General features: G+C 43.8%; 1 long non-coding RNA gene across 1 annotated transcript in view; it reads left to right on the top strand.

The window, feature by feature from the left end:
- LOC139752630 (uncharacterized) overlaps positions 1 to 17,449 on the top strand; it is a 545,285-nt gene extending 527,836 nt beyond the window's left edge. Inside the window, exon 3 of the long non-coding RNA XR_011713544.1 lies at positions 17,397 to 17,449. This is a non-coding gene — a long non-coding RNA (uncharacterized lncRNA). The remainder of the gene's footprint in view (positions 1 to 17,396) is intronic.
- The last annotated feature ends 9,126 nt before the right edge of the window (positions 17,450 to 26,575 follow it).

Raw genomic sequence — 26,575 nt, 5'->3', positions numbered from 1 at the left:
ATATATATATATATATATATGTATATATTCGAGTACTTAGTATTCGAATAGTTGTTTCCTATTAGCCAGGCCCATAGCCTAGCGGTTAGCATTCCTGCACAGGGGTCCCGGGTTCGATCCTGGCTGTTGGAAGTTTGTTTGAGATATATATATGTATATATATATATATATATATATATATATATATATATGTTTGGAACCAAAGAAGCGGAAGTGAGTCACAGGGTGGGGGAGGGGGCGACGGTTTTGGGAGCGTTGAAGAATGTGTGGAAGGCGAGAACGTTATCTCGTGGAGCAAAAAAGGGTATGTTTGAAGGGACAGCGGTTCCAACAATGTTATATGGTTGCGAGCCGTGGGCTATAGTATAGCTAGGGTGTGCTTAGGAGGGTGGATGTGTTGGAAATGAGATTTTAGGAAAATATGTGGTGTGAGGTCGTTTGATCGAGTAAGTAATGAAAGGTTAAGAGAGATGTGTGGTAATAAAAAGAGTGTGGTTAAGAGAGCAGAAGAGTGTGTGTTGAAATGGTTTGGTCACATGGAGAGAATGAGTAATGAAAGACTGACAAAAAGGATATGTGTCAGAGGTAATGGAGCAAGGAGAAGCGGGAGACCAAGTTGGAGGTCGAAGGATGGAATGAAAAAGATTTTGAGCGATCGGGCCCTGAAAGGAGGGTGAAAGGCTTGCAAGGAACAGAGTGAATTTGAACTATGTGTATACTGGGGTCGACGTGCTGTCAGTGGATTGAACAAGGGCCTTTGAAGCATCTAGGTTAAACCATGGAAAGGTCTCTGGGGCCTGGCTGTGGAAAGGGAGCTGTGGTTATCGGTGCATTACACATGACAACTAGAGACTGAGTGTGAACGAATGTGGCCATTTTTGTCTTTTCCTATCGCTATCTCGCTGGAGGGGGGGGGGGGGTGCTATTATATGTGTGGCGGGTTGGCGTCGAGAATGGATGAAGGCAGCAAGTATGAATATGTACATGTGTATATGTCTGTGTATGTATACGTTGAAATGTATATGTATGTATATGTGCGTCTGTGGGCGTTTATGTATATACATGTGTATGTGGGGGGTTGGGCCATTCCTCGTCTGTTTCCTTGAGCTACCTCGCCAACGCGTGATACGGCAATTAAGTATGATAAAATAAATAAATGAAATATATTATCCCTGGGGAGAGGGGAGAAAAAATACTTCCTACGTATTCCCTGCGTGTCGTAGAGGGCGACTAAAAGGGGCAGGAGCGGAGGGCTGCAAATCCTCCCCTCTAGTTTTACTTTTCCAAAAGAAGGAACAGAGAAGGGGGCCAAGTGGGGAGTTTCCTCTCATAACCTCAGGCATCTGTTCTGGAACGCTACCTAACTAACGCGGGAAATGCCCACCACCGTACGGGAGTATTGATCACTCACTCAAACTAATACCTGAAAAATGAGCCAGTGATGTGAATAATGACATCGATGCAATGATGGATATCTGTGGGGCATATGTCACTCTAGCCCATGATTACTAAACGTTCTATGAAGTAGCATTAATCAGCTTTGAATTTTCTGTAAATGTCTAAATAACTCCCATGCCTTTGAGACCTTTGTTATGAAAAAGAGGTTCAGTCTGTCAGTCTATCAACACACAGGCCGTGGAAGTCGCCAGAAACACAGCAACTAATCCCCAGCCCCCTACACAGTTGCTGATGATTCATCCACTTCCTTGGAAGGAGAAAATTAGATACTTGCTTGTTTGATTTACTTACGGGAAAAATATTGTATCATTGAACGAAAAGATATTTTTCAGCAATTCGGGAGGTATGAGGTGGGAAAATAGCAGATGTAAGTTGGAACCACCGAACTATGCCATTCTGCCGTTCAGGTTGTAGTGGCCAGTGAGGGAAGAAACAGTGGTAAAGAGGAAGGGTAGGGTGTTTTGGTAGGAGGGATGTGGTGGTAGTTAGTGAGTGTATGGTAGTCGGGAGGAGAGAGTGCAGTGGTAAATAAAGTACATGGGAAGGACAGATAACAGAAGGTCTGACGGTTCATAGCGAGGTTAACTGTAAAAAGAAACGAAAGAAAAATAGAAAAATATATATCTATTTATTTTGATAGTGATAGACAGATAGATATATACTGGTAGAAACAAGACAGTAAACCAGGAGGCACTTCCTTACCTACCTCCTCCTCCGGCTCAACCATGCAGTATTGTGGTAAGATAATGATAAGGAAATTTTATAGGAAAGTGTTAATTGGAAAACTTTCCCTGTCAGTTTGATGACATCTACTATACGGCTGGGTTTTAAAAAGAAAAAATGAGAGTATTGTCTCCTTACTAATAACAGATGTCAGTGAAGAATTTTCCAGCCTCGACTCAAAAGTAGTTATAGTGTTTGCATATACTACCGCAGGAGGCTGTTATTCCAGCGCTCCTACACTCTATATGTGAGAAACCTTTTGCCCACATTGCTATTACACCTCATTTTTTTTTTTTATATATTATCATTGCTAGTAAAAGAGTGTTTGTTTAAGATCAAGGGTGATGGTGAGGGAGGATGTGGTAACCAGGGATAGAAGGAGTGTTGGTGGTGAGGAAGAGTGTGGGAGGGAGTGGTGGTGATCAGGGAGGGTGATGGCTAAAGACAAGTGTGGTAACCCTCCTCAGGAGCGAGCCTATGGGAGCCGGAGGGACCGAATCTGTTCGTGTTAGTGATTCTCACATTCAACATTCAATGTTGTTGTTCTGTACATAGAGTAGTGTTACATGTACAAAAAGGTTAAAATCGATAGAGAAGCAATACAAAAGAACCTAACACGATTTATGATAGTCCACATTATGTAGTGTTACGTGACATATTCTAAACTCGTCTGGAAAAGGAAAGAATCGAGAGTTTTCTAATACGATTATAACAAACTCTAGAATTTCTCTATGACGCCACTGAGAATAAAACTTTGTAACTTTTTCACTGCTTGAAATTTATTGCCAAGATATTTCCCGCTTACACTCTCCGACTTCCTGATGAATGTAAGCAGAAGAAAAGCTTCTTTTGTTGCACCGATGTTTTCATGAGGAGAGTGAGAGAGACAAACAGAGGAGAAAGTGCGTTTCCTGCACCCCTTCCTGAGGAAAGTGCGTTACACGGGTCCTTTCATCAATTTCTCCTTGCATTCACCGTAGAGGCAGAGACACATTGTTCTTCAAGATTCACCAGGTTCGGCCTGATCCGAGCACCTGTCTGACTGACTACCCGATGTCTTTGATGTTGTATATAACTGTTTCGTTGTCATGCTTCACAAAAAATGTTCATATATCGCAGTTGACACACGTAGAGTGCCAGAAGGGTCCCTCCTACTCATGTGAACAAACATCTTCCAAAAAGGAAACGGTTCCCTTCGTCATTCTGGTTATTTCTCGAGTGGTGAGCATTCCTCATGCAGTAGACTTTGTCATGCTAAACCATGCAAGGGCCGCCATGCAGCACAACCATGCAGCACAGCTATTCTCTTCAAGCACGCGTTTGGTTACTTCCACTGAGAGTTTTCCCTGCGTTATTTTCCTTTTATGTTATTCTCTTCATCTTTCCAAATTTGCTTTCAGCTCCTTTTTCAAATCAGTTTTCACCTGTGTCCACCCTCTTCCCACACTCCGATTCCACTGCTCCTTTACTTGTTAACATTTTTTCTTTCTTTTCACTCTTCCTAAAACCATTCCCTCTTTTTTTCTTCTTTTCTATTCTCTTCCTCTTCGCCCTCTCTTCTCCCTCTTGTTCACCCTCTTCCTATTTGCTTCCATGTATTTTGTCAGAATCTCAGTTTCCAGCATTTTTCCTGTGCAGTTTTCTCCCTGGCCATAACTCCTTGTCTGTGGAGCTGTTCCCCGAGGTCCGGCTCATTTCTCTGTCTGCCGCTCACCACCACTCCTAGTGATAGCCTCTTCCCTCTGTCCTCTCTACGGATTTTCTCTCCCGGTGTTTTTCGCTGGTTGCTGGAGACTGGGAATGAAATCAGACTGTATTCCCCTGGCTCTATCTGTCCGGACCTCTGAAACCATTGGTCAGCAGTTCGGACAGAAGCTGGTCATGTCTGGCATCGAAATTTGATGAGAGTGAATACAGAGAGTGTACGATGGTTCTAAGATGACGGACGAGAGTGAGACAAAGTTCAAGAGTTGGGCTCTATGACTGTAGAACTCTCTTTCCATGTTGTACAGATAGGAAATTACAAGTATCTAACTACAAACAGATAACTACACACACACACACACACACACACACACACACACACACACACACACACACACACACACACAAACAAACACACACACACACACACACACAAACAAACACACACACACACACACACACACACACACACACACACACACACACACACAAACACAGATGACGCTCTGACATCGTGAAAATTTGGGGACAGAGGATAACGGAATGTATTCAGAGGAGCGTGACATCTTTCTACACGGTCAGGGATTCGTTTTTGTAACTGTTATACGCACCTTATATATAGAAACCACTGGAACAATGAGAAAGGAGTGGTTCTTGAAAATTCAACTGTAACCACTGGAACAATAGGAAAGGAGTGGTTCTTGAGAATTCAACTGTTGGTACTTTTTTATCATGCTGTCATCTAAACTTCATGATACAGATGGAGTATGATTAAATCTTATTATTTTCACATTCATCACCTTATAAAGAGAGACATGATGGAAACACGTTCCTCTGGACCACTCCAACGACTCCAGCATCTTACAATGGCACCTCCCAGTACCGGACTGACCGACGCACTATTGTACATCAGTGCCACTCCAAGTTGTCATTTGGTCTCTCATCTCTCCCGCGCCTTGTCAGACGTATGGGTAGTTTCTGAAGTAATCTCTCCCGGTACCGTAACACCACAGGTTTTAACATCATACTTTTACTGAATCTGTAGTTCCTTCACCACGCTATGACTCCTTATAGATGGGTCGTTGTAGAGCAATGCCTCCATAAAGAACTTTGTTTATCAAACGATGGTTCCGCAAACAGTGGTGCTTGGCATGTAATGATTCCATAAACAGTAATGTTTATGGAGCAATAGTTCCGTAAAGGGTAATGTTTTCCAAGCATTGGTTCCGTAAACAGTATCGTTTTATAACCAATGGTTCCGTTGATATAAGTGCTTAACGAGCAGTGAATGCATACACAAAAGTGTTATAGAGCAATGGTTCCGTAAGCACGTGTGTTGAACGAGCAATGATTCCGTAAGAAGAATCGTTTATCGGGCAAAGTGGCATCGTAAACAGTGGTCTTTATGGAGCAGCGGTTCTTTCCCCAGTGTTGGCTCTCCACTCCACCATCATGACAGGGGAACTGTTTTATTGGCACTGTTACCCCTATTTATAGTTCGTTCTATCGCTTCGCGATGGACGTCGTTCTTCTGGAAACGCTTTCCACATCACTAACTTCCACCATTGGCTGACCTCGCTTACTGCCTGCGCAGCGGATGCCTTTCTCTTAATAACCTCAGTCTGAATTATGTGGTAGGGAATTCCCTCGAAGTGATTTGACCCGAGGCGTTGACCCTTCGAATCAATACCTTTTATTCACTTGGCATCCTCAGTCTGGCATCCTACACTCCTTTCCCTTCCCAACCCCTTCTATCACCCTTTTAGGGCCTGATGACTTCCAGGCGTCACGGTTAATGGATCCAGACCTGTAAAAAAAAAGGTGTTTGTTGGAATTTATGAGAACGTATATGGGATCATCGGATCCCTTTGAAATTTTTTATGAGAGCTGAGAGTTTCAGAAAAATCTTCCCTTGTATGAGATATCTTATGAGTCTGAGAGGAGAAAAAGAGAGGAATATTTGAAAAAAAGATTATGTTATTGTTTGAACTTTTCATATGTTTCATTTTTGTCACATTAATTAGTTGCATAGTTGTCACCACTGCTGTATATAACTTTCGTAAATGATATATTTACGCACTGAGGTACCAAATCAGGTATATGCACTGTTATTACATCAGGCATATACACATTTATCACATCAAGTACATACGCAATTATCACATCAGGTATATACACGTTGCCACATGAGGTATATAAACAGTTACCCCATCAGGTTTATACAGTTATTACATCAGGTATAAACACAGTTACCAGAAGTACATACACAGTTACCACATCAGGTATATACTCAGTTACCACATGAAATATACACTCAGTTACCACACCAGGTACATACACGGTTACCACATCAGATATATACACAATTATCACATCAGGTATATACAAAATTTCCACATCAAGTATATAAACACTTACCACATCAGGTATATACACAGTTACCACATCAGGTATATACACATTTATCACATAGGTATATACAACATTTCCACATCAAGTATATAAACAGTTATCACATCAGGTATATACACAGTTTTCACTTCAGGTATATACACAGTTACCACATGAAATGTATAAACAGTTGCTTCATCAGGTATATAAACAATTGCCACACCAGGTATATACACAGTTACCACATCACTTTTCTACATAGTTACCACATCAGTTAGGTACACATAGATGAAGGCCACTTAAGTTACGCTCCTGCTGGCAGAAAAGATCTCATCTCACAACACGTTTTCCTTGTGTTATTTCCCACAATCTCTCTTCCTCGCTTCATTAGCTCCTCAGCCATATTTCGTTTCCTTCTCTCTCCCTCTCTTCCCCTCTTTCGTTCCCTCCACTACTACCCCATGTGTTCCCGTTGTAATTTCATATTTTCGTCTCTTCTTACGCCTCTGTCCTCCATTCGTTTTCTCACTCTCCTCCCCTCATCTTTCCTGTGCTGTGTTCTATTATTCTCTCACTCTATTCTATTCATATCTCACTTCATCTCTCTCCACTCCTCCTTCACTTTTTCTTCCTCTTCCTTCTGTTCATCTCCCCTCTAGCTCCACCTCTCTACCCTCTCTTTCCATTCTTCTCTCCTCTCCCACCACTCCTCTCACATCATCCTCAGCTCCTCTCCCCATCTCCCTCCGCACCTCTCTCACCTTCGTCCACTCTCCTTCCGTCTTAGCCTACTTCTCTCCCCTCTTCCTCCAGTTATCTTCCCTTCTCCCTCCTCTTCTCTTTCCATCTTCCTCCACATCTCTCACATCATCCTCCACTCTCTTCCCTCCCTCACATCACTCCTCTCCCTATCTCCCTTTACTCCTCCTCCTCTCTCCTCCTACTCTTCTTCCCACTTCGTATGTTCCTCTCGCCCATTCCACCCACTCCTCTCCCCCCCCCCCCCGTCTCCAATCCTCTCCCCCACTCCTAGTTACTCCCCTCCTCCTCCTCCTCCTCCTCTCCTCCTCTCCCCACTTTCGTCGCTGCTCCTTTCCCCCCCTCCCTTTCCACACCCCCCTTCCCCCCTCTCCCCAGCCGACCACTGCCCGCCGCGCCTGGGAACTGGTCTGATAAGCCCCCCCTCCCCCCCTCCCCCCCCCCCGCTCATATCTCTGCCTGCCGCTCCCACTCCTACAAATTGCCTTGTCTCTTTGTTCTCCCTTCCCTTTGTCTATCTTTATTGACTCACTGTTTCTTTCTGCCATTCTTTACTTTTTTGATTGACTCTTGTTTGTTCTCGGCCATGTCTTTTCTCTTTTTTTTTCACCCCTACCCCCCCACCCCCCCACCCCCCTCGCCAACTTTGGCCACATCTGAACAACGTGTTTGGGGGACAATGTTGTCTTTTTTTTTTTCAAATTCTTAACTTTTATTTCAGCGCTTTTTAAGAAAAAAAAAGAATATCGGTAAATTTTTTTTTCACTGCTTTGCTTTACCAACTCTCTCTCTCTCTCTCTCTCTCTCTCTCTCTCTCTCTCTCTCTCTCTCTCTCTCTCTCTCTCTCTCTCTCTCTCTCTCTCTCTCTCTCTCATCTTGCCGAAGGATAACCCATCCATTAATTCAATTCATAGGATGCTTCCAACTCCACCATCTCATGAACGACATATCTCCTACCTCAGACTGAAACTGTTTTCCATCGTCCACTGCTAATTATGTATTCTATAGGTTATTTAAAAGTCTATGAGGCTCAGCAAAAAACATGATGATGAGGCAGACAAGGAGAGTATGCTGATGAGGCAGACAAGGGGAGTATGATGATGAGGCAGACAAGGAGAGTATGCTGATGAGGCAGACAAGGGGAGTATGATGATGAGGCAGACAAGGAGAAGCTATGAGTAGCTTGGTATATGTAATGGTTGGTAATGAAAGGACGACTTATGTTTGTTGTGGGTCCTTGCGCAGGAAGCCAGCCAGTGTGATTTTCATCACATTATAATGGAGGTATGTCGACCACTTACCCTTGCAGCTACCGTCTCTTTTAAGTCCTGTTGGTCCAAAATTCGTCCAGAATTTCTGATGAAAGAATTCTTATGCTGAGCGCAATTGCTGCAAACTACAAAGTCCAATTAACATACCGTCAGAACCCGCTAAGTATTCGAGGAATTAAATGATTTTTGCAGATTACATTATCATATCTATGAATGATATTATCACGACACGAGAATAATACATTGTGTAGAGTATGTATACTTTATATGATTATCTATATTTTCATGGCTACTTTTTTCTTCATTGTGTGTGAGTAAATATGGAAATATGTGCAAGAATCCCGAGAACATCGGTTATCAGTGAGGGATTCGCCTCTCAGCTGACCATCTCCCGCCCTCCCTTGTGTTCACTCCTCTCATTTTCACCTTAAGATATGTGTGTTTCGGTTGACATTGTGTTTGTTTTGTTTTTTATCAGCACAGCACAATGTAAACTTTTTTTTATCATTCATTCATGAATCATTGGTTCTTTCATCATTACCCAGCGATCATTCTCATTTTTCATCATTCATTCGTCAGTCATTGGTTCTTTCATCATTACCCAGCTATCATTCTCATTTTTCATCATTCATTCATCAGTCATTGGTTCTTTCATCATTACCCAGCGATCATTCTCATTTTTCATCATTCATTCATCAATCATTGGTTCTTTCATCATTACCCAGCGATCATTCTCATTTTTTATCATTCATTCATCAATCACTGGTTCTTTCATCATTACCCAGCGATCATTCTCATTTTTCATCATTCATTCATCAATCACTGGTTCTTTCATCATTACCCAGCGATCATTCTCATTTTTCATCATTCATTCATCAATCATTGGTTCTTTCATCATCACCCAGCGATCATTCTCATTTTTCATCATTCATTCATCAATCATTGGTTCTTTCATCATTACCCAGCGACCATTCTCATTTTTCATCATTCATTCATCAATCATTGGTTCTTTCATCATCACCCAGCGATCATTCTCATTTTTCATCATTCATTCATCAATCATTGGTTCTTTCATCATTACCCAGCGACCATTCTCATTTTTCATCATTCATTCATCAATCATTGGTTCTTTCATCATCACCCAGCTATCATTCTCTGAAGGAGTTCCTGGTGTTACCACATGACCTCTTCTTCAGAGATTCCTGCAGCCCAAGTCTGCGCTCCTCCCTGACGCTGTGCTCATGTCCCTCAACTGACGATGTCCAGCCCCGCTAAAGATGACTTTTCTCTCGCGTTGTCACCTCCGTCAGCAGCAGCGGGAGCGAGGACGCAGGAACACCGCCTTGTGATGATACATGACGGTCACCACACACCGACCTCTTACCTTCGTCGGTACTCATGTATATCATCGTCGCCACTTGAGTTATCAACAGTGTCATGAAGAAGAGAGTCGAGCATCCAGCCTTCAAAATTGGCCATCGAATTGATGGATGATTGACATCCGATACGGTGGTACAGTCTCCCTGATACGGTACAGTCTCCCTGATACGGTACAGTCTCCTTGATACGGTACAGTCTCCTTGATACGGTACAGTCTCCCTGATACGGTTCATGGAGACTATGGGGAAGGCAGATGAGACCAGACTTGATGGTCTACGAGATGACCTGCTGGAGGACCTACAATAGCGTCCTAACTCCTCTGTTTATAGAGATGGAGACATGATGTTTAAAGCAGAAGTCTCCTCCCTGAACACCGTGTCATCATATCACCGATTCTGGAAGGATTCCCTCGCGCCACTCCCCCACATGTATCTTCCCGAGCATTTAACGTTCACATCTGAACACAAGAAGTTTTAAAAGACCTCAAGTGGTGACGCCTTCGGAAATGAATTCTGTCGGATGCTTTTGTTCTTGTGTATAGAAGAATACGTCATTATGTACACGGTCTTCGTTCCAGACGTTGGGCCGTGGTGTCTCTACCAGAGAGAGAGAGAGAGAGAGAGAGAGAGAGAGAGAGAGAGAGAGAGAGAGAACGTAAGCCACCACAAGCCGTTCCTTCTCCTTGGCTGCAGCTCACAGTAAAATCCATCACAGATAAGCAAGACAAATCCTCGAATGAGCGGCGAGGCTTTGCTCCCAGTAGGTCAGCCAACACTACCAGCACGTCAGCCAACACTGCCAGCACGTCAGCCAACACTTCCAGCACGTCAGCCAATACTTCCAGCACGTCAGCCAATACTCCCAGCACGTCAGCCAAAATTCCCAGCACGTCAACCACCACTTCCAGCACGCCAGCCAACACTCCCAGCACGCCAGCCAACACTACCAGCACGTCAGCCAACACTACCAGCACATCAGCCAACACTTCCAGCACGTCAGCCAATACTCCCAGCACGTCAGCCAAAATTCCCAGCACGTCAACCACCACTTCCAGCACGCCAGCCAACACTCCCAGCACGTCAGCCAACATTCCCAGCACGTCAGCCAACACTTCCAGCAAGTCTACCAGCACGTCAGCCAACACTTCTAGCACTTCAGCCAACACTCCTAGCACGTCAGCGGGCACTTCCAGCACGTCAGAATAACTCTTCCAGCACGTCATCCACCACTTCCAGCACGATAGCCAACACTGTCAGCAGGTCAGCCAACACTACCAGCACGTCAGTCAACACTTCCAGCACGTCAGCCATCACTTCCATCACGTCAGCCACCACTTCCAGCACGTCAGCCAACACTTGCAGCAGGTCAGCCACCACTACCAGCACGTCAGTCAATACTTCCAGCATGTCAGCCACCACTTCCAGCACGTCAGCCAACACTCCCAACACTTTAGCCAACACTCAGCACGTCAGCCAACACTTCCAGCACGTCAGCCAACACTTCCAGCACGTCAGCCACCACTTCCAGCACGTCAGCCACCACTTCCAGCACGTCAGCCAACACTGCCAGCAGGTCATTCAACACTTCCATCATGTCAGCCACCACTTACAGCACGTCAGCCAGCTCTGCCAGCACGTCAGCCAACACTACCAGCACGTCATCCAACACTTCCAGCTCATCAGCCAACACTCCCAGCACATCAGCCAACACTCGAAGCACGTCAGCCAACTCTTCCAGCACGTCAGAAAACACTTCCAGCACTTCAACCAACACTCTAGCACGTCAGCCAACACTTCCAGCACGTCAGCCACCACTTCAAGCACGTTAGCCAAGACGCCCAGCGGGTCAGCCAACACTACCAGCACGTCAGTCAACATTTCCAGCATGTCAGCCACCACTGACAGCACGTCAGCCAACTCTTACACCAGGTCTGCCAATACTACCAGCACGTCAGCCAACGCTTCCAGCACTTCAGCCAACACTTCTAACACTTCAGCCAACACTCCTAGCACGTCAGCCAACACTTCCAGCGCGCCAGCCAGCACTCCCAGCACGTCAGCCAAAATTATCAGCACGGCAGTCAACACTGCCAGCACGTCAGTCAACACCTCCAGCACGTCAGCCAACACTTCCAACACGTCAGCCAGCATTCCCAGCACGTCAACCAAAATTCCCAGCACGTCAGCCAACACTTCCAGAACGTCAGCTAACATTTCCAAGACGTCAGCCAGCACTCCCAGCACGTCAGCCAACACTTCCAGCAGGTCAGCCAACTCTACCAGCTCGTCAGCCAACACTTCCAGCACGTCAGCCAACACTCCCAGCACGTCAGCCAACACTCCCAGCACATCAGCCAACACTTGAAGCAGGTCAGCCACCACTTCCAGCACGTCAATCAACACTGCCAGCAGGTCAGCCAACACTACCAGCACGTCAGTCAACACTTCCAGCATATCAGCCACCGCTTACAGTATGTCAACCAACTCTTATAGCAGGTCTGCCAACACTACCAGCACGTCAGTCAACACTTCCAGCGCGACAGCCAGCACTCCCAGCACGTCAGCCAAAATTACCGGAACGTCAGCCAATACCTCCAGCACGTCAGCCAACACTTCCAGCACGTCAGCCAGCACTCCCAGCACGTCAGCCAAAATTTCTAGCACGTCAGCCAACACTTCCAACACGTCAGCCAGAACTCCCAGCACGTCAGCCAACACTTCCAGCACGTCATCCAACACTGCCAACAAGTCAACCAACACTTACAGCACGTCAGCCAACACTGCCAGCAAGTCAGCCAACACTTACGGCCCGTCAGCCAACACTTTCAGCACGTCAGCCAACACCCAGCATATAAGCCAACACTTGAAGCAGGTCAACCAACACTTCCAGAAGGTCGACCAACACTTCCAGCAGGTCACAGCCAACACTACCAGCACGTCAGCCAACACTTCCAGCACATCAGCCAACACTCCCAGCACATCAGCCAACACTTGAAGCACGTCAGCCAACACTTCCCACACGTCAGCCAGCACTCCCAGCACGTCAGTCAACACTTCCAGCAGGTATGCCAGCACGTCAGCCAACACTTCCAGCACGTCAGCCAACACTCCCAGCACATCAACCAACACCTGAAGCACATCAGCCAATACTTCCAGCACGTCAGAAAACACCTCCAACACTTCAGCTAACACATAGCTCGTCAGCCAGCACTTCCAGCACGTGAGCCAAAGGTTTCAGCAAGTCAGCCAACAATCCCAGCACTTCAGGCAACACTCCTAGCACGTCAGCCAACACTTCCAGCATGTCAGCGAACACCTCCAGCACGTCAGCGAACACTACCAGCACGTAAGCCAACACTGCCAGCAGGTCAGCCAACACTACAAGCACGTCAGTCAACACTTCCAGCATGTCAGCCAACACTTCGAGCACGTCAGCCAACACTGCCAGCAGGTCAGCCAACACTACCAGCACGTCAACCAACAGCACTTAATGGAAAAAAAATAATTACATTTGGTATCATAAAACCCTCACTCAGTATTTACATATATGTATGTATATAGATAGATAGATAGATAGATAGATAGATAGATAGATAGATAGATAGATGGATAGATAGATATAGATATCACTGAATCCTGCTGTATGTGAATATAGTAAAACCTGCCGATAATTCGGAGAATGTTATGGACAAAATTAATTCCACCTCATCTGCATATTCAAATTTGACCTATCAGAAAATCCATTCGAGAGTTAAATTTATGCAGTTTGCTTCTAATAGTGAGAGGAATATATTACCATGCTCTCAAATATGACAGTCAAATTGAAAGCTTAGAAATTGGCATTTGTCATTCGTGTTTTAAACTTGGTGAGTTATGTTTCCAGAAAAAAAAGGAAAATGTTCACGTATATTTGCATTGCACATAGGTGAGGGAAATGTTTGAATATATATATATATATATATATATATATATATATATATATATATATATTTATTGACAATTGATCACCGCTTCCTGCGTTAACGAGGTAGCGCCAGGAACAGACGAAGAAAGGTCGTATCTTCTCACATCCATTTTCTGGCTATCATGTGTAATGCACCGACACCGAAGTGCCCTATTCATAAGCACGCGCTACAGATCTTTCCATGGTTTGCCCTTGACGCTTCACATGCCCTAGTTTAGTCCATTGACAGCACTTCGACATTGAGTATGCCACATCTTTCCGATTCACTTTATCCCGTGCACTCCTTTCACCCTCATGCATGTTTAAGCCCCGATCACTCATAATCTTTTGCACTATATATATATATATATATATATATATATATATATATATATATATATATATTTTTTTTTTTTTTTTTTTTTTTTTTTTTTTTCCAAAAGAAGGAACAGAGAAGGGGGTCAGGTGAGGATATTCCCTCAAAGGCCCAGTCCTCTGTTCTTAACGCTACCTCGCTATCGCGGGAAATGGCGAATAGTATGAAAGAAAGAAAGATATATATATATATATATATATATATATATATATATATATTATTTTTTTTTTATTATACTTTGTCGCTGTCTCCCGCGTTTGCGAGGTAGCGCAAGGAAACAGACGAAAGAAATGGCCCAACCCCCCCCCCCCCCCCTATACATATGTATATACATACGTCCACACACGCAAATATACATACCTACACAGCTTTCCATGGTTTACCCCAGACGCTTCACATGCCCTGATTCAATCCACTGACAGCACGTCAACCCCGGTATACCACATCGCTCCAATTCACTCTATTCCTTGCCCTCCTTTCACCCTCCTGCATGTTCAGGCCCCGATCACACAAAATCTTTTTCACTCCATCTTTCCACCTCCAATTTGGTCTCCCTCTTCTCCTTGTTCCCTCCACCTCCGACACATATATCCTCTTGGTCAATCTTTCCTCACTCATCCTCTCCATGTGCCCAAACCACTTCAAAACACCCTCTTCTGCTCTCTCAACCACGCTCTTTTTATTTCCACACATCTCTCTTACCCTTACGTTACTCACTCGATCAAACCACCTCACACCACACATTGTCCTCAAACATCTCATTTCCAGCACATCCATCCTCCTGCGCACAACTCTATCCATAGCCCACGCCTCGCAACCATACAACATTGCTGGAACCGCTATTCCTTCAAACATACCCATTTTTGCTTTCCGAGATAATGTTCTCGACTTCCACACATTCTTCAAGGCCTCCAGGATTTTCGCCCCCTCCCCCACCCTATGATCCACTTCCGCTTCCATGGTTCCATCCGCTGCCAGATCCACTCCCAGATATCTAAAACACTTCACTTCCTCCAGTTTTTCTCCATTCAAACTCACCTCCCAATTGACTTGACCCTCAACCCTACTGTACCTAATAACCTTGCTCTTATTCACATTTACTCTTAACTTTCTTCTTCCACACACTTTACCAAACTCAGTCACCAGCTTCTGCAGTTTCTCACATGAATCAGCCACCAGCGCTGTATCATCAGCGAACAACAACTGACTCACTTCCCAAGCTCTCTCATCCCCAACAGACTTCATACTTGCCCCTCTTTCCAAAACTCTTGCATTTACCTCCCTAACAACCCCATCCATAAACAAATTAAACAACCATGGAGACATCACACACCCCTGCCGCAAACCTACATTCACTGAGAACCAATCACTTTCCTCTCTCCCTACACGTACACATGCCTTACATCCTCGATAAAAACTTTTCACTGCTTCTAACAACTTTCCTCCCACACCATATATTCTTAATACCTTCCACAGAGCATCTCTATCAACTCTATCATATGCCTTCTCAAGATCCATAAATGCTACATACAAATCCATTTGCTTTTCTAAGTATTTCTCACATACATTCTTCAAAGCAAACACCTGATCCACACATCCTCTACCACTTCTGAAACCACACTGCTCTTCCCCAATCTGATGCTCTGTACATGCCTTCACCCTCTCAATCAATACCCTCCCGTATAATTTACCAGGAATACTCAACAAACTTATACCTCTGTAATTTGAGCACTCACTCTTATCCCCTTTGCCTTTGTACAATGGCACTATGCACGCATTCCGCCAATCCTCTGGCACCTCACCATGAGTCATACATACATTAAATAACCTTACCAACCAGTCAACAATACAGTCACCCCCTTTTTTAATAAATTCCACTGCAATACCATCCAAACCTGCTGCCTTGCCGGCTTTCATCTTCCGCAAAGCTTTCACTACTTCTCTGTTTACCAAATCATATATATATATATTGGAAAGGATCACAATTTTGCGTGTGGTCAAGTATATTCCTATGAATCCAAGGGGAAAATGAAACACGATAAGTTCCCAAGTGCACTTTCGTGTAATATTCACATCATCAGGGGAGACACAAGAGAGAAATATAACAGTCAGTTGATATACAACGAAGAGACGTAGCTAGGACGCCATTTGGTAAACATGCGATTGCCCAAGAAAGACAACGAGCGTATCATAAACCCATTATGTGGACAAGAAGGTGAATTGTTTACAAATCTTATAAACAATAAAGTTATCCAATTTTTATAGACCTTCACTATTATTAAGATTATAATTCTTTGTGTATTTAATAATAGAAGAGTCGGTGATATTTCTCGTAGTACTGGAGTTAGAGTTAATAACTGAGATGGCATTACTCCAGTCAGTACAATGATCATAGTTTTTAACATGATTGAACAAGGCATTTGATTCTTGTCCTGTTCTTCTACTATATTTGTGTTGCATAAGTCTAACAGAAAGATCCTTACCAGTCTGCCCAACATAAAACTTATCGCAATTTCTACATGGCACTTTTTATATGCACCCAGGAGAATTTTCTGGTGCTTCTGATTAAGATATTCTTTATAGTATTATTGTTGCTGAAGGCAACATTTACATTAAAGGATTTTATTTTACTTCCCATGTTGCTTAAATTGTAAATTTTGTCCTGAAAATGTTTATGCCATTTGAAGTGAAGCAGCCATGTGATATCTGACTTTTACCTCCTCATATTATCATATTGAAACCGAGAGAGAGAGAGAGAGAGAGAGAGAGAGAGAGAGAGAGAGAGAGAGAGAGAGAGAGAGAGAGAGAGAGAGAGAGAGCTATTAAAGGAAAGATAATTAGAGCAAGATGAGACCGTTGATGAAGAGAGAGCAAGTATAATGAGAGAAGAAGAGTGTTTTAAAATCAGCGCGAGAAATAGAGGAAGAGAATACGAAGACAAAAATGAAAGGCAGAAGGGAGAGGAAAGCGAAAAGATTATAAAGAACAAAGTACACAGAAAACAGAAAAGGAAAGAGTGGGTAAAAGAGAATAAGGGGAGAAAGATGATTAAAGGTGAAAGCGAACGCAGAAGAGAGTGAGAAAGAGAAATGGGAAGACAGCGCAGAACAACTAAGGTCTCTGTGAAAACAACGGCCAGTTTTTCTAACCAAATGATGTTTATGAATTAAACTACTTAGCATATCTTTGACAGGATCAAAAGACATCTTTCTCGCCTCTCGCGTCTCGCCTCCTGAAGGAAGGACAGTTCTGTGTCTCTGAAAGCCTTTGTCTGTTCGTGCGTCTGTTTTTTCCATGTCTCTTTCTCTGTATATATCAGTTGTCTGTAATATTATTGAGATTAAGATCAGAGTTTATGCATGAAAATTAATAAGATTTGTTTTCTTTCTCAGGAGAAACTAAAAAAAGATGAGAGACTAAGTGGGAACGATGAACAGTGAGAAGTGAGTACACCTTATAACTTCTCTTCGATCTTACAGTTATCAGTAATTACACTATTGTTTTTTTCCAATTATAATTTTCTCTGATAATCGCTTTCTGCCTTTGCACATATATTCTCATATACTTTCTAAGCTTCTCATAAAAAGTATATTCTCAAATATTCTGTCTACCTTATATCACAATATTCTTCTCAGATATTCTGTCTACCTTTAATCACAATATTCTTCTCAAATATTATGTTCATCTTAAATCACAGTATCTTTTCAGATGTTGTATCTACCTTAAATCACAATATTCTGTCTATCTTAAATCACCTTAGCCATGCTACATGATGATGATGCTCCAGCTCTTCACTAGTAACTGCTGATAATTCTGATCCTGAAGTTCTCCTTCAGTTATTACAGTTTGGCTGTATCGTACCTCCCCTGTGGACGAATCATATTATTTTCATAATTGCATTTTGGTGTAGCAGTACGAGTCACCTGCACCACCGTCAATGGATGGGCAGGAATAAAGCTTCTTTGAGAACCTTCTCCCGCCCAAAGGAGTCCATCATTCCCCTGCCACAGCTTGGAGTGTGGCCTCGAACCTGCAAGTGGTGGGGTCCTGAACGTTGTATAATAATAATTTTATTCACTCGTAAAGTCTCCCGTAAACGCCAGTGTGCGTTGAACTCGTACGTTCCCCCGTGATCGTCCCTCAATACATGCATGCAACTTTCCATCAATATCCACGATTTCCAGAACTACAAGATATACAAAGATTTCCTCCCATCTCTCTGCTCCCATAAGCTCTATACAAATAATGAATGCAACAAAACTTATGACCATTACCCATGTAAGTAATGGTTATGGTTATGTTGGGCATAACCATATCCTCCGCTCTCTTCTGGGGAACCCTAAGTGATGAACGGTACGAAATCTTCTCGGGGGAGCTAAAGGTGTTGTATAGGCGCCGCAAATATTTTCCGTGCGTGGGGTTATTCCATATTTACGGGACTCGTTCCTCCAGGTATGGAGGGCTGCTCTCATATCTAGGGTGGCTCCTCTTCCACATATTTCTCAGTCACATTAAAAACAAAAGGCTTCTGCCTGATTAACAATCCTTCTATCATTTTCTTCAAGCACTTCTTTCCGTCCCCAGTGGTGTTATTTCCCTCCATCTATTCTACAAGTATTATATCGGCCACTGCTCTTGTGATCTGCACATGCGTGTTCCAGCTTGCAAAACAAAGTCATAGACCTAAGGCACGCGACTACCTGCTGCTTCTCATGTGGCCGTTATCATACCTCCGTTTCTTGTACAGTATAGGTGCGACATTGTCATCCTTCTCTCATTCTTCCCTTTCCCTGTGTCCTTCACACCTTCAAGAGGTGAGTCTTTCATGCAATTTAGTCCTGTGGTAAGCTCAGTGATTTTGCCCGTGCCATGACGGCTGCTTTAAGAAAATACAGCAGAGCTCAACAAATGTCTACTTTTGCCCATAGAAACTAATTCTCAAAGCATTAGGAATAATTGACCACAACTGTATGTGTCTACAGTCGGAATGTTGCAATAGTAGAAGTAAAGCAGATACACATCAGCGCACATGCAGTGTAGTCATTAGGCCATAATGAGCTTCGCCTCTCTGCCGTGACGAACAGGGTCGTCTCGCTTGCCACTGTTAGCCTGCGTCTGCTATTCCCTTAGCTCTGGATGTAGTTCATTTGGAAGGATCTTTTCAGGGTTGGGTAAGATGCCATTTAGATTCATCTGTATTTTGCTTAGACAGTATTGTCTGAGACAAAACTCGTACTTAAAAATCACTACTTCATTCCAAATTGGTGAAGCACAAAGAAGGTAGCAGTGGTAACTTTACCATGTGCAAAGGCAGAGGTCGAGCCTCGTCGCTTTACCTGACAGAGAGAACGAAAGTGGCGACAGTTTTCATGGCTGGTAGGGACGAGGGCAGAAGTTTAGCCTCGTTCTTCTGCCTGGCAGGGAAAGTTGAAACTGGTAACTGTGCCTGGTAGGGATGACGGTAGAAGTATAGCCTAGTCCATGTAGGTAGGAGGCACGACGGCAGAACTGGAGCATGGTTACTATGTATGATAGGGATGGAGGGGAAGTAGATCATGGGTCCTATGGTAGGTAGAAAGAAAGGCAGAGTTGGAACTTGGTTCCTATGGCTGGCAGGGACGAGGGTTGATGAAATGGTTGATTTCTGTGGATGAAAGAGACTAAAAGGTGGAACTTGGTTCCTGTGCCAAACAAGAACGATGGCAGAGGTGGTGCTTAGGGTCCTGTACCTAGCGAGTATGATGTTGATGGATGACGACGGTCCTCATGCCAGGTTACTGTAACTCAGCCAGCCAGTAGTGACTGGTTTGCTGATGGATGACCTGTCGTCTGGTCATCCTCATAACCATCTAATGACAAGCGATTACCACTGCTGGCTGATATGATGACCACAATGCTAACTGCTGATGACCGCTCTGATAGCCAAGGCGATGACCAGACTACTGGCCAGTGACGACTGGTCCGCTGGCCAGAGTGATGCCCATATTCTTGGCCCATAATGACTCCTATGCTGGCCAGGGAGAATTCACCACTCCTACTAGTAGGTAGAGAAGAATAGACACTAATAACAGTTCTCCAATCATCTCTAGTTACCGTCACCGTAGTTAAAGTAAGATGAATAGCGATACCTGGCTCCATGCCACTCTCAGCTGTGCTGCCCTGGCGAGTGCCAGGTATTGACCTTTTCCCCTTTTAACGTTGTCCCTTCCAGCGCCGTCGTGTGTAGTGTCAACATGAAGATTATTAAGTGTGCCGGCTATGGGCTGTGTCGTGTCACCCAGACCAATTGTTAAGGCCGTTAGGTCCATTTCCACCGTGAACTGCTCCACACCTGGAACGACTGTCATAGTCAGTGCCACTTTAGGCGGTGCATCTCTTGGTAGTATAGTCGTGGATAGAGCCACCCTCAATAGTGTCAGTCTGGGCAGTGCATCCGCGGCTAATGGCTACAGGGCAGCGGTGGAATGGCCAGCGACATTCAGTCAATGACATCCGAACTCTTCACAACATTTCCAATTGACTCGTCAAGGTTTCCGCCATTTCACTTCCACCAGTTTTCCTCCCCTTTCTCTTTCGAGTACATTTTCTTTCTCATTCTCTATTCCCTCTTTAGGCTCACCAGAATTACTCTCCCCCTCGCTCCATTCCCTTCACGCTCCAAGTTTACTGCCTTCATTCTCACTCGGTGCGTCCATCTCCACTATTTCACGACAAAGTGTCTTCTGGGGATCCGTGACGCTCTTCAACTCCTCCTCCTCCTCCTCCTATCTGTCGTGCATTTCTTCCGCCTGTTATTATTCTCTCCGTCCGCCACTCCTCCTTCAGAGGTCTGGCTAGTCTCTTGCGGTCTTGCTCCATCACATCACGTCGGCATATCTCCACAGATTCTGCGGTGCTGCAGCCTGCTTCCTCAACACCGCCTCACGAAACACTTGATCCCTTCAGTCATTCATCAACTTCCTACCATGCCTTACCTTTACATATATATATATATATATATATATATATATATATATATATATATATATATATATATATATATATATATATATATATATTTTTTTTTTTTTTTTTTTCTTAACTATTCGCCATTTCCCGCGTTAGCGAAGTAGCGCTAAGAACAGAGGACTGGGCCTTTTTTGGAATATCCTCACCTGGCCCCCTCTGTTCCTTCTTTTGGAAAATTTTAAAAAAAATGAGAGGGGAGGATTTCCAGCCCCCCGCTCCCTCCCCTTTTAGTCGCCTTCTACGACACGCAGGGAATACGTGGGAAGCATTCTTAATCCCCTATCCCCAGGGATAATATATATATATATATTTTTTTTTTTTTTTTTTTTTTTTTATACTTTGTCGCTGTCTCCCGCGTTTGCGAGGTAGCGCAAGGAAACAGACGAAAGAAATGGCCCAACCCCCCCCCCCATACACATGTACATACACACGTCCACACACGCAAATATACATACCTACACAGCTTTCCATGGTTTACCCCAGACGCTTCACATGCCTTGATTCAATCCACTGACAGCACGTCAAACCCTGTATACCACATCGCTCCAATTCACTCTATTCCTTGCCCTCCTTTCACCCTCCTGCATGTTCAGGCCCCGATCACACAAAATCTTTTTCACTCCATCTTTCCACCTCCAATTTGGTCTCCCTCTTCTCCTCGTTCCCTCCACCTCCGACACATATATCCTCTTGGTCAATCTTTCCTCACTCATTCTCTCCATGTGCCCAAACCATTTCAAAACACCCTCTTCTGCTCTCTCAACCACGCTCTTTTTATTTCCACACATCTCTCTTACCCTTACGTTACTTACTCGATCAAACCACCTCACACCACACATTGTCCTCAAACATCTCATTTCCAGCACATCCATCCTCCTGCGCACAACTCTATCCATAGCCCACGCCTCGCAACCATACAACATTGTTGGAACCACTATTCCTTCAAACATACCCATTTTTGCTTTCCGAGATAATGTTCTCGACTTCCACACATTTTTCAAGGCTCCCAAAATTTTCGCCCCCTCCCCCACCCTATGATCCACTTCCGCTTCCATGGTTCCATCCGCTGACAGATCCACTCCCAGATATCTAAAACACTTCACTTCCTCCAGTTTTTCTCCATTCAAACTCACCTCCCAATTGACTTGACCCTCAACCCTACTGTACCTAATAACCTTGCTCTTATTCACATTTACTCTTAACTTTCTTCTTCCACACACTTTACCAAACTCCGTCACCAGCTTCTGCAGTTTCTCACATGAATCAGCCACCAGCGCTGTATCATCAGCGAACAACAACTGACTCATATATATATATATATATATATTTTTTTTTTTTTTTTTTTTTTGCTTTGTCGTTGTCTCCCGCGTGTGCGAGGTAGCGCAAGGAAACAGACGAAAGAAATGGCCCAACCCACCCCCATACACATGTATATACATACGTCCACACACGCAAATATACATACCTACACAGCTTTCCATGGTTTACCCCAGTCGCTTCACATGCCTTGATTCAATCCACTGACAGCACGTCAACCCCGGTATACCACATCGCTCCAATTCACTCTATTCCTTGCCCTCCTTTCACCCTCCTGCATGTTCAGGCCCCGATCACACAAAATCTTTTTCACTCCATCTTTCCACCTCCAATTTGGTCTCCCTCTTCTCCTCGTTCCCTCCACCTCCGACACATATATTCTCTTGGTCAATCTTTCCTCACTCATTCTCTCCATGTGCCCGAACCATTTCAAAACACCCTCTTCTGCTCTCTCAACCACGCTCTTTTTATTTCCACACATCTCTCTTACCCTTACGTTACTTACTCGATCAAACCATCTCACACCACACATTGTCCTCAAACATCTCATTTCCAGCACATCCATCCTCCTGCGCACAACTCTATCCATAGCCCACGCCTCGCAACCATACAACATTGTTGGAACCACTATTCCTTCAAACATACCCATTTTTGCTTTCCGAGATAATGTTCTCGACTTCCACACATTCTTCAAGGCTCCCAGAATTTTCGCCCCCTCCCCCACCCTATGATCCGCTTCCATGGTTCCATCCGCTGCCAGATCCACTCCCAGATATCTAAAACACTTCACTTCCTCCAGTTTTTCTCCATTCAAACTCACCTCCCAGTTGAATTGACCCTCAACCCTACTGTACCTAATAACCTTGCTCTTATTCACATTTACTCTTAACTTTCTTCTTTCACACACTTTACCAAACTCAGTCACCAGCTTCTGCAGTTTCTCACATGAATCAGCCACCAGCGCTGTATCATCAGCGAACAACAACTGACTCACTTCCCAAGCTCTCTCATCCCCAACAGACTTCATACTTGCCCCTCTTTCCAAAACTCTTGCATTCACCTCCCTAACAACCCCATCCATAAACAAATTAAACAACCATGGAGACATCACACACCCCTGCCGCAAACCTACATTCACTGAGAACCAATCACTTTCCTCTCTTCCTACACGTACACATGCCTTACATCCTCGATAAAAAACTTTTCACTGCTTCTAACAACTTGCCTCCCACACCATATATTCTTAATACCTTCCACAGAGCATCTCTATCAACTCTATCATATGCCTTCTCCAGATCCATAAATGCTACATACAAATCCATTTGCTTTTCTAAGCATTTCTCACATACATTCTTCAAAGCAAACACCTGATCCACACATCCTCTACCACTTCTGAAACCACACTGCTCTTCCCCAATCTGATGCTCTGTACATGCCTTCACCCTCTCAATCAATACCTTCCCATATAATTTACCAGGAATACTCAACAAACTTATACCTCTGTAATTTGAGCACTCACTCTTATCCCCTTTGCCTTTGTACAATGGCACTATGCACGCATTCCGCCAATCCTCAGGCACCTCACCATGAGTCATACATACATTAAATAACCTTACCAACCAGTCAACAATACAGTCACCCCCTTTTTTAATAAATTCCACTGCAATACCATCCAAACCTGCTGCCTTGCCGGCTTTCATCTTCCGCAAAGCTTTTACTACCTCTTCTCTGTTTACCAAATCATTTTCCCTAACCCTCTCACTTTGCACACCACCTCGACCAAAACACCCTATATCTGCCACTCTATCATCAAACACATTCAACAAACCTTCAAAATACTCACTCCATCTCCTTCTCACATCACCACTACTTGTTATCACCTCCCCATTTGCGCCCTTCACTGAAGTTCCCATTTGCTCCCTTGTCTTACGCACTTTATTTACCTCCTTCCGGAACATCTTTTTATTCTCCCTAAAATTTAATGATACTCTCTCACCCCAACTCTCATTTGCCCTTTTTTTCACCTCTTGCACCTTTCTCTTGACCTCCTGTCTCTTTCTTTTATACATCTCCCACTCAATTGCATTTTTTCCCTGCAAAAATCGTCCAAATGCCTCTCTCTTCTCTTTCACTAATAATCTTACTTCTTCATCCCAACACTCACTACCCTTTCTAATCAACCCACCTCCCACTCTTCTCATGCCACAAGCATCTTTTGCGCAATCCATCACTGCTTCCCTAAATACATCCCATTCCTCCCCCACTCCCCTTACTTCCATTGTTCTCACCTTTTTCCATTCTGTACTCAGTCTCTCCTGGTACTTCCTCACACAAGCCTCCTTCCCAAGCTCACTTACTCTCACCACCCTCTTCACCCCAACATTCACTCTTCTTTTCTGAAAACCCATACAAATCTTCACCTTAACCTCCACAAGATAATGATGAGACATCCCTCCAGTTGCACCTCTCAGCACATTAACATCCAAAAGTCTCTCTTTCGCGCGCCTGTCAATTAACACGTAATCCAATAACGCTTTCTGGCCATCTCTCCTACTTACATACGTATACTTATGTATATCTCGCTTTTTAAACCAGGTATTCCCAATCACCAGTCCTTTTTCAGCACATAAGTCTACAAGCTCTTCACCATTTCCATTTACAACACTGAACACCCCATGTATACCAATTATTCCCTCAAGTGCCACATTACTCACCTTTACATTCAAATCACCCATCACTATAACCCGGTCTCGTGCATCAAAACCACTAACACACTCATTCAGCTGCTCCCAAAACACTTGCCTCTCATGATCTCTCTTCTCATGCCCAGGTGCATATGCACCAATAATCACCCATCTCTCTCCATCAACTTTCAGTTTTACCCATATTGATCGAGAATTTACTTTCTTACATTCTATCACATACTCCCACAACTCCTGTTTCAGGAGTACTGCTACTCCTTCCCTTGCTCTTGTCCTCTCACTAACCCCTGACTTTACTCCCAAGACATTCCCAAACCACTCTTCCCCTTTACCCTTGAGCTTCGTTTCACTTAGAACCAAAACATCCAGGTTCCTTTCCTCAAACATACTACCTATCTCTCCTTCTTTCACATCTTGGTTACATCCACACACATTTAGACACCCCAATCTGAGCCTTCGAGGAGGATGAGCACTCCCTGCGTGACTCCTTCTTCTGTTTCCCATTTTAGAAAGTCAAAAAAATATACAAGGAGGGGAGGATTTCTGGCCCCCCGCTCCCGTCCCCTCTAGTCGCCTTCTACGACACGCGAGGAATGCGTGGGAAGTATTCTTTCACCCCTATCCCCAGGGATAATACATATATATATATATATATATATATATATATATATATATATATATATATATATATATATATATATATATATATATATATATATATATATATATACACACATACACATACATACGCACATATACACACACACACACATATACATATATATACATATGAAAAATGTAAGAAACAATTTAGAAAACTGACACTTCTAGCTTGAAATGAAATGAAAAGATGAATGTCACATAATGGTTCTATATATATATATATATATATATATATATATATATATATATATATATATATGATTGGCGGAATGCTTGCATAGTGCCATTGTACAAAGGCAAAGGGGACAAAGGTGAGTGCTCAAATTACAGGTATAAGTTTGTTGAGTATTCCTGGGAATTTATATGGGTGGGTATTGATTGAGAGGGTGAAGGCATGTACAGAGCATCAGATTGGGGAAGAGCCGTGTGGTTTCAGAAGTGGTAGAGGATTTGTGGATCCGGTTTTTGCTTTGAAGAATGTATGTAAGAAATACTTAGAAAAGCAAATGGACTTGTATGTAGCATTTATGGATCTGGAGAAGGCATATGATAGAGTTGATAGGGATGCCCTGTGGAAGGTATTAAGAATATATGGTGTGGGTGGCAAGTTGTTAGAAGCAGTGAAAAGTTTTTATCGAGGATGTAAAGCATGTGTACGTGTAGGAAGAGAGGAAAGTGATTGGTTCTCAGTGAATGTAGGTTTGCGGCAGGGGTGCGTGATGTCTTCATGGTTGTTTAATTTGTTTATGGATGGGGTTGTCAGGGAGGTAAATGCAAGAGTTTTGGAAAGAGGGGCAAGTATGCAGTCTGTTGTGGATGAGAGAGCTTGGGAAGTGAGTCAGTTGTTGTTCGCTGATGATACAGCGCTGGTGGCTGATTCA

Source organism: Panulirus ornatus, chromosome 13, assembly GCF_036320965.1.
Source record: "Panulirus ornatus isolate Po-2019 chromosome 13, ASM3632096v1, whole genome shotgun sequence".
Lineage (NCBI taxonomy): Eukaryota > Metazoa > Arthropoda > Malacostraca > Decapoda > Palinuridae > Panulirus > Panulirus ornatus.
This window is presented reverse-complemented; position numbering and strand designations above follow the sequence as displayed.